This window comes from Amia ocellicauda, chromosome 8 (assembly GCF_036373705.1).
Source record: "Amia ocellicauda isolate fAmiCal2 chromosome 8, fAmiCal2.hap1, whole genome shotgun sequence".
Lineage (NCBI taxonomy): Eukaryota > Metazoa > Chordata > Actinopteri > Amiiformes > Amiidae > Amia > Amia ocellicauda.
Window position 1 is genome coordinate 21616884 of NC_089857.1, and position 12097 is coordinate 21628980.

The window sequence follows — 12097 nt, forward strand, 5'->3', positions numbered from 1 at the left end:
CCCTGTACCGTTATCTTGGTGTCCCACACATTCACTCGCCCACTTGTCAAGAACACGAGCCAGTTGAGTGTCTGTGTGACTGAAGTTCCTGCCATTCGTGCCCCAATAATGACCCCTCTTTCACAGTCACTTAGATCCTTTCCTCTTGCCATATTGATCCAAAATCGAGGTCTACTGGGCCTGCTCGGCATTTTTATACATGTCACAGAGCATGATTGATTACTTACACCTGTTTGGAGGCATCTGCATTCGTTATGTTCCTCCACTCATTTACTCAGGTTTTTCCTGAATTTGTCACCTGTCTGTGTGTGTGTGATATAAACTACACTATGGTATAGTTAAGGTAAATTCTAATTAATAAAGCTGCAATGCTATAAACAACATTTCTATTACAACCCATATAACACAAATTCCAACACAAATATATCCTACAATATAAATAAATGTGTCAAAAACAAATACCTCCCGGATTGTAATACAAAAAACACACCGATAGCCCACATTTTTTATATATGTCTGTTGTCTCATCTGCCTGTACAGCAACAAATGCACAAGAGCTGCTGAATCTCCTCCTGTGCACTGGACTCATGCAATATAACAGCTCATTCTAGATTGTTTCTTTGTACTTTCATATTGTCCTGGTCTCTCTGTCAAGTGATTTAAGTCCTTGTAGCCCGAGTTTGTCCACATGGTTTGTCCACACGGTCAAACAAGATCCCATTGGTTTCAATGCTGCGCTGTGGCAGAGGGGCGGAGTTATGAAGCGGCCTCACCATGACGTAGACAGCCATCAGCCAATCAGAGAATAGTACGAGGCTCAGTGTAGATAAGGAAATAATAAAAATGGAGGATAAACTTATCGGCGATTATTTTAATATTACATTTTTATACGATAACTATCAATACAATGAAAGAAACCGATAGTTAGAAAAGTGATGTGCTATTGGGTAGCAGGTTGATAAGGCAGCTTTTCAGGACTGCAGTTTGCCTCGATAATGAAAGAGTTCAAGAAACTTTAGCTTGATATTATAATGTAAGCAATATATTAAAATAATAAAAAAATATAAATATAAATATGATAAAATACATCTCAATCATACAAAAAGATAAAACCCAAACCTAGATAAATCCCCTCCTTTACCCAAACCCTCTCACCTACCAAATACGACTGTGGGGTAACCTGATGGAGTGCCCGATGCTTTCAATTGAGGTCTTTTTACTGCTTCATGTACAGAGCCTAATCACTCATGAAGTTGTTCCACATATTCATGAATGGACTGATAACTCAGGGTAGGATTCAGGTTAAAAAACATGTCTACTGGCATCACAATTTCCTTGCCAAATAGGACCTGATAAGGGCTACATTTAGTGGAGGCTTGGACACTTCTTCAGTAGGCAAAGCGCATATGTGGCAGTAGCTGATCCCAGTTCTCACCATTGGCAAACACTGAAAACATATTCCCTAATGTTTTATTAAGTCTTTCTACAAGTCTGTCTGAGTGGGGGGTGTCAGGATGTTGTGCAAATTGTATTGATTTTCAGAAGCCTACAGACTTCTTTAAATAAGGCACGGCCAAAATTTCTACCCTGATCAGTATGCAAATTACAAGGTGTCTACCACTACCTTAGCAACGGTCTTGGACACTTCTTCAGTAGGCAAAGCGCATATGTGGCAGTAGCTGATCCCAGTTCTCACCATTGGCAAACACTGAAAACATATTCCCTAATGTTTTATTAAGTCTTTCTACAAGTCTGTCTGAGTGGGGGGTGTCAGGATGTTGTGCAATTTGTATTGATTTTCAGAAGCCTACAGACTTCTTTAAATAAGGCACGGCCAAAATTTCTACCCTGATCAGTATGCAAATTACAAGGTGTCTACCACTACCTTAGCAACGGTCTCAGCCTTATTTGGAAGGGGGAATGCTTCAGCCCATTTGGAAAAATAATCCATAATTACAAGGATGTGGCAGTTCCCACAAGGAGTCAATGAAAGGGGCCCAACCAGATCCATGGCCACTTTCTCAAAAGGGCACATGGCTTGAACAGGACACACTGGAGCTCTGGGTTCTGGGCCTATAGATTTAAACTGTTGACACATTTCACAGCTTATGACCTATTGCTCTATATCCTTCGTCCAACCAGGCCAATAGAATCGTGTTCTGACCTTTTCCTTTAATTTAGCCATTCTCAGGTGTCCCCCTGTAAGATCATCAGTACTACAGGAACCAGAGAGCTGGGCAAGACCACTGACCCCACTCCCATTGAATTAGGGCTCACTCTCTTAAACAGCCCATCCTCTATAAACATTCCCCTCCAGTCAGATACTTTCTTAAATAAGTTTGTTCTCCCAACTCAGTTATCAACTAACCTCAGTTATCATCCTTGTACCTTCAATATCATCAATTCCTGCACCGCAGGATCCCTTTCTTGCCTGAAAACTCCCACCCGGAGCATCATCTGAGTCAGTGTGCAAAGCTGAAGGATGCCATGCATCTGCATTATTATGTAGCCATCCTTGGTGATTAATAAGTTTATATTTAAATGGGGCAAGCCGATCTTACCACCAAGCTACTTTTCCTTCAGGTTGACTGAAATGATCCAACACTCCATGAGTTGGCCGAGCAATGTCAGAAAAATGTGCCAAAAAGCACCGATAATAAGAGGCCAAACCTACACAACTTCTCACTTCAGATAGATGTTCCTCAAAAGTTTGACCAAATACGATTATGTCATCTAGATGAACAAGACATTTGGTCCACTGTAAATACCAACTCCAACAGATGCTGGAATTGCTAGGTGCATTACATAAGCCAAAAGGGAGTACATTAAACTCACAGAGTCCCTCCCTGGTGACAACGGCAATCTTCTCCCTATCCTGGGGAGCCACCTCGACCTGCCAGTACCACTGGCCAGGTCTAAGGCTGAAAACTACTGAGCTGCAGCGATGCAATTATCCAGCATATCATCCATCCGAGGGATAGGGGTAAGCATCCTTTATAGTGGCATTCAACCGTCCGTAATCAACACAAAACTGCAATTCCCCATATTTTTTTTTCTAACCAACACCAAGGACTTTTTGATGGCTGAATAATTCCACCATACAACATCTTCTGTTTGTGATCTTGTACCTCTCCTTGAAAATGGACCCTCCAAGGGTAAATGCGTCCTACCCAGATCATTACCATTTCTAATAAACACTGCAGCGTGTCTCTGTAACTCCTTCCATGTCACCCTCATTTCCTCAGATGAAAAGTTACGATAATTCAAACCCAACTCCTGAAGTAGCAGCTCAACAGACCCCTCCACACTCTGCTCCTTTTTTCTACAGACTGTACTGCCATCACCCCAGGCACATATTCCCCTAACAGTCTCTCTCCATAAATGTTTTGGTTTGTGATTTTCCCTTGTTTGCAGCGTGCAGGATATCCATAAATAATATCTATCCCCCAAAGTCCCAAGAGGTTCTGACAACCCTGTACTTCACCAACTACAAATATCTCCATCTGTGGGGGAATCACAACATCTACTGTAATAGAATGTAGGTGTACCTACACACACATTATTTTGTTATAGGACTACAGATACTAATTTTAATTGGATATCTCAGTTTGATGAGAAACTGTAGTTCTAATGCTAATCAAAGCAGCTGTCGGGAAAATCCTGGTAATGCAATAATAATGAAATTCAGTGTTTGTCTGATTTGTAGAAGCTAACAGGTGTCTCTTTGTGTGCGTTTTTTTAATTATTAATAAAGAAAACACACCCTCCAGTGTCTTAATCATTCAATAGTGTAGCTTTATCTTCTTCAGATAAGAACATATTGTCCTTTGCTTCATACCAATGTGAAATATTCTGCCTGGAAAAGTGTACAGAAAATCACCACATTAAGAAACCGAAAAAACTATTACTTATTATAATAATTGTTATGATGCGGTTTCTTTCATAGCAGATGCCCTCACCAAGGACTCTTCTTATTATTATTATTGCTATTTGTGTATTTATTCATACACTGCTATGATTGAGTTATAAACGTGTATATTATACAGCACACAAATAATACAATCACAATGACACAGCAGCTTATTTAAACAAAATACTAGTTGGCCAGGTAGGGGAGAACCTTCTAGAAGTGCACTACCAATACTCAGCCCAAGTCTTTATAATGGAAAAGCTGTAGTAGCTGCCTGCACAACACTTCCCTCAACAGTAGCACCATTGTATTCACCGTGATATTGAATTTCTTTTCAGAAAGAAGAGATTCCTAGAATGGCTACTTTTTCAACACGATAACAGTAATAAACGGGAAATAGAGAACATGATGTTAGTTATTTTGCCTTTGCTCAAAAAGACTCAACTTTTGACATTTTAAAGTTAATTATGCATTTATTTAAGTAAATTAGTAAACTACTTCTAATCAATGTAATCTCAGGGATTTTCACAATAATTAAAAAATTCGTCAAGTTTCCATTTCACTTTCCAGAAGCCTAAAGATATGAATTGCAGTCACATTTTGTCATGTATTAAAATATATTTAGAGGCTATATTTAATATACATATTTGTACTTAAGTAAGATCAGACCAGATTAGATGACAAACATAAAATTGCTATTATTATTATTGCCAGTGTGTTAGCACAGTTTTTATTACAGCTTCAGGTCTGTAGACTTGATATGGCAGTTGGGTCCAAAGATCATTGCTCCATGTTTACTCAGCGTTGTATTGTACCATCGTGTTCCACCCACAGAAATTCATAAAATACCCTGTGCACCCATCTCCTATCTCTACCTTCAGGACTGTTCTTACCTGCGTCTGGGAACAGGGACACTCCAGATACCAGGATAAGGGCGTCTGCTAATAAATAAATAATAATAATAATAATAATGATACCCACCCAGGTGCACACTTTATTGTAATTCACTCCCCTGCTGGCCTGAAGTTTAAGCCACCTCTCAGATTCTATCTCTGTGGAAAGCATGGAAGACGTCTGAGGAAAAGACAAGCCATTGAACTGGATTTACTGCCGTGCGGACTGCGTTTAAAGTGTCTGTTTATAGTTACCGAGGATCTGATTCTGGTGTGGAGTTATTGACTATTGTTCTTTGAGTGGGGCCTGCCTGAAAGACAGAGCAATCTTCAAGCCTGGAAGATTTATCTGCCCTGTGATAAAAGGTTTGTTATAGCTACTGTTTGTTTTTTAAAAGTATTTATTGATATTTAATGGCATTTTCTAAACAGAGGGGTCGGTCTAAATTTCATATTATTGTTATTAATACTGTTTTAATAAGGATTTTTACAATCAAATGTGAACAAGACTTATTTTGAAATCAAAAGTATAGCTGTTGTATAGTTTAAAATATAGTTCAATCAGTGTTAGTTTAGCTAAAAACAATTCCATTTGAGGTTGGTTTAACAGCTCTTTATTTTAATGAATAGCCATAGCATGGCGAATAGTTTGTGGCCTAGGTGCAGTTTTAGTGGGATCTATGGTTGGGTACAAATTGAAAAACACTTTTACAATTAATCATATTCATTATTTTGATTGGACTCTTGGTTGATGCTGAATTTAATTAGTTGTAGCTCAATAAGTCATGACAATAAGCAAAACACAAAAGGAATCAGGAAAGGAAAATATTGACATCTCACAACAAGATTGTTTCAGGTTTCCAAAATGTGACAAACAATCATACACAACGGACTCATGATGAATGATTAGATTATCAAACTGAGGTTCAGCATGCTAGTATAATTAGGGTATAATGTTCAGGGCCAAGGCTATTAACTTTACAATCAGTTCTTGAAGATTACTGATGGTGGATTTTGTACTAGATTCAAGGGGCATTGCAAAGTCTATATACGAAGCTCTTTCACTTTCCTGTGACGTGTCATTACCAAAGGGTGACCATCATAGAGCAGATTTATTGTGCTTTCCATGCATTCATAAACCCCTTTTTTATTTTAAAAAACGTGATTTTGTTTTAGGTAAGCTTTCAAAGTCACAGTTTTTTTTTCCCCCACATGTTTTACGAACACTTTGACCACGATAGAGCCATAACCTTGAATTAAATTCAAATGTCAAATAAAGCTTGGGTCCCCGAGTGGTAGAATGGCCACAGCTTTATGTTTTAGGATTAAGATGATGCACCTATTAAAAGCTTACAGGAAGTGCCTTCTGCGTGCTATCAATGCCAAAGTGGGTTCACAAAATACTGATGCTGTGGTCAGAATAAGTGCATTGTAGATTTATAAACAGTTGTAACTTTTTGACAGATATGCTATGGATGCCTAAACTATTGTTATTCATAGTTGTTTTTCATCTTTAATTGATTCGTCACAAAACTGTATAAACCTGCATTTTCTTTGCTAAATAAACTTTTCATTACATTTCATCAATGGTATGACTAATTTTGGAGGCTACTGGATAGTGATTAAACGGTACCGTACAGTACTGCATATACCAACATGAAAATATACAGGATATCATTACGGTGTCAACCTTTAGGTTCGAAGCTAGTGTAGAATTATGAATAGCCTGTTCCCAAAGAGCGGCTTTTCATTTTACTCTGTGACTAGTGACTGAGTGGCCAGTTAAGTTAAAGACACAATCCCCTATATATAAACAGTATCTTAACTTTTCATCAGACAGACAGTGCTGAGCTTGAGTTTGTCCAGTACACAGTGCTGAGCTGTGTGTGAAAAAAAAAAAAGTCTGCTTCCCTCTCTGCAGGAAACTGATACTTTAACACACAGAGAAGAGGAAAAAAAGAGAAAGAAGTGGTCAAAGAATTCGAGCAAATTCACTGAACTTAGTCATGTTTGTGTGTTTGCGGGACCTGGGCTGTGTAGGGCCCACCCATAATTCCTCCCACAGTCTGGAGAGGCAAAACGCAAGGGTGGACTGACAAGGAGAGAGTGACTGGGAAATGCAGAAGGGCTTTTTCTGCTACGAAACTGTAAAAGAGGGCTGGGCAACGGTCACTAGGGGAATTGGGTAGTGAGGGACTGCACAGGACTGGTAAGAATGACATTTTCTTACTGTTTGAAGGATTAAAAGTGGGAGTAAGATAGGGGGGGTATGGTGGTTGTGAAGGTGAATTTTTAGTGGATTTTATCTGAACTTTCAGTACTTCCTGAACGTAGTCTGCTTCAGTGCGGGGGTCTGACAGCGGAGCGTTAATCAGTAAAACTAAGGCAGGGAACAGATGTTAGTTGGTGTAGAGATCTAGGTTTACCATCGTTCCATAGGGAATAGTGAAAAACAAGCCTGTATATTATGATATGCCAGTGAAAAAGATTGGAGAAGTATAGTATAGTATAGTTTTTTTAGAGGTATTGTTATGCCTAAACGTTTTGTATCTTGGAGCCTTTTTTTCTCTGGAGTTTCCATTAAAAACAAAACAAAACAAAACAAAAAAGAAACATATGGTTCATATTAAACAATTTAAACTAAGGTTTAATTTCCTTTGCAATAATAATAACTTGACTTCTTGTTTGGTTAGAAGACCTTGCTTTCCATATGATTTGTTTTCTATTTGAACCAAAACAATTTTTGTGATAAAGGTTTGAGAACAAAAAAGAAAATTAAAATGTGAAATAGTTTGTTTAAAACTATAGACCTAGAGTTTGTTTATTTTACAATGGGAATTAGTTACAATTCCTCTTTCCTTGACTTTTTAGGTTATTAAAACATGATTGTGACTTCATTGTAGATTATTCTGACATTTATGTTAACCACACAAAGGTTGACCGTATCTGTGCATTTTACCTTTACTAACATTTCAAACTATTAAAATACACTGACGTTTTTTGGATCCATTCACATGATGTAAGATGACATAGACATGACTTGTGTAGTGTGTTCATTGCATGCATGCATTTTTCACATTTAAATCTTTAAATATTGAACTGAGACTATACTGCTAGCCTGGCTCACTGCACGCAGTCTTCGAATCTACAAATGCTAATGATGCAGATAAAGTTTTATTTAGGGCTGGAATAGCTGTCACTGCAATGCTGCTGAAGAAACAACATGCAGGTCTCATGAGGGCCACCAGGGAGAGATTGATGGATAAGATTTGAATAAAGCTTGAGATAAGTGCACAGTTACCCTCCTTTTTGTGCATTCAGCAGCGGACAGATCCAATATGACAGAAATACAGGTCTTTACAATTGCCAGCAAAATAGAATCAGTAGGATAGAATTCCATTTAGATTTCTTTGGCCTGTGGGATATTATACTTTTTTTGTGCATGATGTTTATTTACCTTTGACTGGTTTGTAGTGGAACTATTCTGTTACTGATTTATCTATACACAGACAGGATTATATTTTCAAGGGTGGCATTTTCTCAGAGCTTTCCTTTTTTCATTTTTTGGAGTTCAGGAAAATAGTGTATCTTTGAATTTGTTTTCTTAAACTTGAGCAAAGTAAACCATTTCATTGCACAACTGTTCTTCTGAACCTGAAGTTGCAGAGTGGTGGTTGGTGGTGTTCAAGACATTAATTTATGTAGTATGTAAGCAAATATGATATACAAATGGTGAAGACATTATTTCCTGGTTATGTTTCTCTATGTTCGTACCTTATGTGTATGGTTAAATGCTGAAGAATGACATTTAGGATGAGGTTTAATTGCCCTAAACTACTTAAATATAGAATTAGCCTAAACCTTAGAAAAAAATACTTAGGAGCTCCAGAATTAAACAAGGTTTGATTGGTGTATATGTGAAAACGATGGATCATTTAACCATGGTTAACTTGGTGAACTGTAATGAACTGAGCTTGTCCACACACTAATCACTAAGTGCACTAACATTATAGCTCGTGACATCTACCAGTTAGTTAAAGTATTGAGGTCTGGCAGAGTTTACAGAAGGTCTGGCCTGATAGCCCCAAACTGATACACAAAATCTTCCATAAAAGGAAAACAGACGCTTTTATTTGTGGAAGTTGCATGTTTAGATGTGGATGTGTGTCATGGACCCATATCAGACATCTGGAGAGTCCTCTTATAAATGTGCACGGCTGCCAACCTCTTATCCTCTTATACCGCCAAACTGCAAACACAGGCGTTCCTGTAGCTTTCCTAGACATTTTCCTAAATTCCCAAACAAGCCCAGGGTTTCTAGACTCAATTATTATATCGGAAGCAATTGCTGAAAACTGTGAGGACTAGAGAGGGCTTTCGGGGGAGTCGCGGCTTAAAACAAACCATCAAACGAAGATAAAGCAAATGTAAATGTTCTCAAAGGCCGTCGCAGTAGTTTCCTTGCTTTGTGAAAGCCTTCCTCCACCAGGTTTTTTCATTCCGTATTGTTCTGCTGTGATTAAAAAATGTGTATCAAGCAGCGTTTCACTTCATCTGCCAATTTAATCTTCGTAAATATCTGTGAAGCTTTTTATGTATAATGTCAGCTACATTGCTTTCCTTTTCCTTTAGACAAAATAATACTAAGCTGGTATCATTTGTGACTACACATCTCAACAATCATTATTTCAAATTAGATTGAAGCAAAGTATCTGGTTCAATTCAGGGGTGATTCTTCAGGTTTTTGAGCTGCCTACACATGATTCAATACATTAGTCTTCCATTTTAGAGATTCAAGAAAATCACTGACTCTGGATTAATGTTTGTGGGTGTGTGTCCGTGCCGTAACCAGATAAGAAGGAGCCCTTGACAACAAACTCTTCCTCACTCTCTAACACAGACCCTCATATTGTTGTAATCTTTGGCTGCTGAGGCCTCCAAACAAGGGGAAACAATCACCCACCGATTGGTTTCCCTATAGAAGAGGAGACGAGGAGTGGGAACAGACATGGCCAGGAAAACTGCCCTTGGCTGGGTGTCAGGAAAGGGAAAAAGAAGGGATCTGGGAAACAGCAAGCATATGCAACTCATTTACTGGTTAAGCATTAACATGATTCAACGCGGCTAGATTATAAACTGTGACTGAATGCAAGGCACTGAAAAGCGATGAAGTCTGGGATATTGTTATAAAGAACAGGATGTTATTGTGTTAAGTTATGAATACATTCATTGATGACTTATTACATGCAAAACTAACTTTGAAGACTAGTGTACATGACACAGATTCTTAACAGCCTTATAAAACTGGGTGGCACAAATATCATTATTGATTTATCTTCCTAAACAGTCAAATGAAAGCAAATCAATGGAGCTAGGGTTCAGTGACTACTTAGGACTACACTTAATGTTTACAATCTGGCCCTAATTTGCTGTTATTTCCTTCTTCTCTAGTCAAAAGCCCTACCAGAATTGAGGCTTGGTCATAGTTGTTAGCAGACCTTGACTTTGAAGACTGAATTGAAGGGCAGACGGACTTGGGTCCAGTCGTAGGGTGACCTGTTGTGAGTGCCTCCTCTTCATGAATGAGACACGGGGAATACCGACTTAAGGGCAGATATATGACATGCATGGACTAATCAAACACTGGTGCGCTGTACCACTGCTGTGTGGAATGCTGGTGTGTGAAAGTCATTTGGTTACAATTGCAACACCTTTTCTCTGACTTTATGTTCTCACTTTGTGGTCTCTGTAGATGTTTTTTTCAATTTTGACACAGTTGCCAGGATTACTGTTTCACCACAGAGTACACAAACAGGATTTCTTCTCACACCAGTGTTCTCAGTTTAAAACCATTTAAAACCAGTAGTCTTTATAAAGTTTTAGAAGGTAGTTCAGGCAAGTGTTGTCGAGGGTGACAGGGCTTTTAAGTGGACCAAAAGAAATGGAAATTCGCTCAGGATAGAAGGTCTGCTAACATTACTTTTTCTGTTTAGAATGAATGACTGTTGAGGATCACTGGCACTGTGTAGTATTTTTGGTTAGTTTTTTCTGCTTGGTTTATGTGTTTATTTTTATACAACACATAATGGTCGTAATGATATCAATTTTGTTGTCTATTTATTCCAGTTCTAATTCATGTGGTTTACTTTTTTATGCAATTCTGCTGCCTAAATCTTTGTGATGTCTAGTTCAATGTCTATGTAGATAATCCTAGCTTGGTTAGTGGAAATATTTGTATGATCATTCTACTTTGCAAAGAATAAGTAAAACAAGTATTTTAATTTTATAACAAAGGTATGGACAGCATAGTAATATAAGCAAAATGGTATTTGTTGTCTTTGAAGGACCAGCTGTTGAAAAAGGACAGAGAAATGAGAAAACCTGCAAGGTATTCCAGATTACTTGGCAATTTTGTGTTGATTGAACCCAGCCCAGAGCTGTCTTGTCCCAGCGTAGTCTGTAGTGGATTTCAATCAAAACATTGATTCCACCAAACAATAGCAAACTAAAACATATATTTGAGAGTAGTTATATATAAGCAGAAGACGTATCCTACAAACAATATTCTGCCCAAATACAGTTTTGTAGTTTTTCATTAGTGCAGGGTTACTTTTTTCCCCAGTCTAAATCTGGAGACCCGAGAGATTTCCAGTCCACTTACAGTAGGTCAACAAAATGAGCTATACATGAACACAAGCACACTGTTAAGACACATATTAAGCAATAGTTTTTCTTTGAAAGTTTATCAATCGTGTTATCTGAGTTATGCATCGTTATATTAATATTAAATTGTTAATATTTGTTCATGGTGTTTTTGTTTTATTTCTTTTATGACGAAATGTGCTCCATGAGAACAATTGTAAGCGGTTTTTGAGACTGTTCCCAACATTACACTTTAAAACGTTTCCATAAATAGCTGTAGCTGAAGTCATAATGGAATGAAAGCCAGAAGGGTGGGCATCGGAAACTTCCTTTTGCTGCAACAGTATTCTTGCCGAAAAAATAATGATTGCACATTTATTTATTAACTTAGATTACAGTACTTTATGTATATTCTTCCGTGGTAGAAATTACTTGGTAGGACATTTTTGGGGTGTCAGATTAAGATAATGCTCAATGTGGACACTGTTCTCTCTCTCAAGTAGCTATTTGTTTTACTTTATTCATTAATTGAAACCTTATTTTACCTGGTTTTCACATTAGATTATTTTAATGCGTTAATTTAAATAATCCCAACATTGTGTACATACATTAACATATACAGTGAGGGAAAAAAGTATTTGATCCCCTGCTG

At 37.8% G+C, this 12097-nt stretch overlaps 1 protein-coding gene across 2 annotated transcripts in view; it reads left to right on the top strand.

Moving 5' to 3' along the window:
• Positions 1-4755: 4755 nt before the first annotated feature.
• LOC136754656 (phospholipid-transporting ATPase ID) overlaps positions 4756-12097 on the top strand; it is a 36970-nt gene continuing 29628 nt past the window's right edge. Inside the window, exon 1 of one of the 2 annotated variants that reach the window (XM_066710682.1) lies at positions 4756-5169. The gene's annotated coding sequence lies outside the window, so the exon portion shown is untranslated. Of the gene's footprint in view, positions 5170-6782; positions 7013-12097 lie in introns of those variants that run through there. The other variant, XM_066710683.1, reaches the window with a different exon arrangement.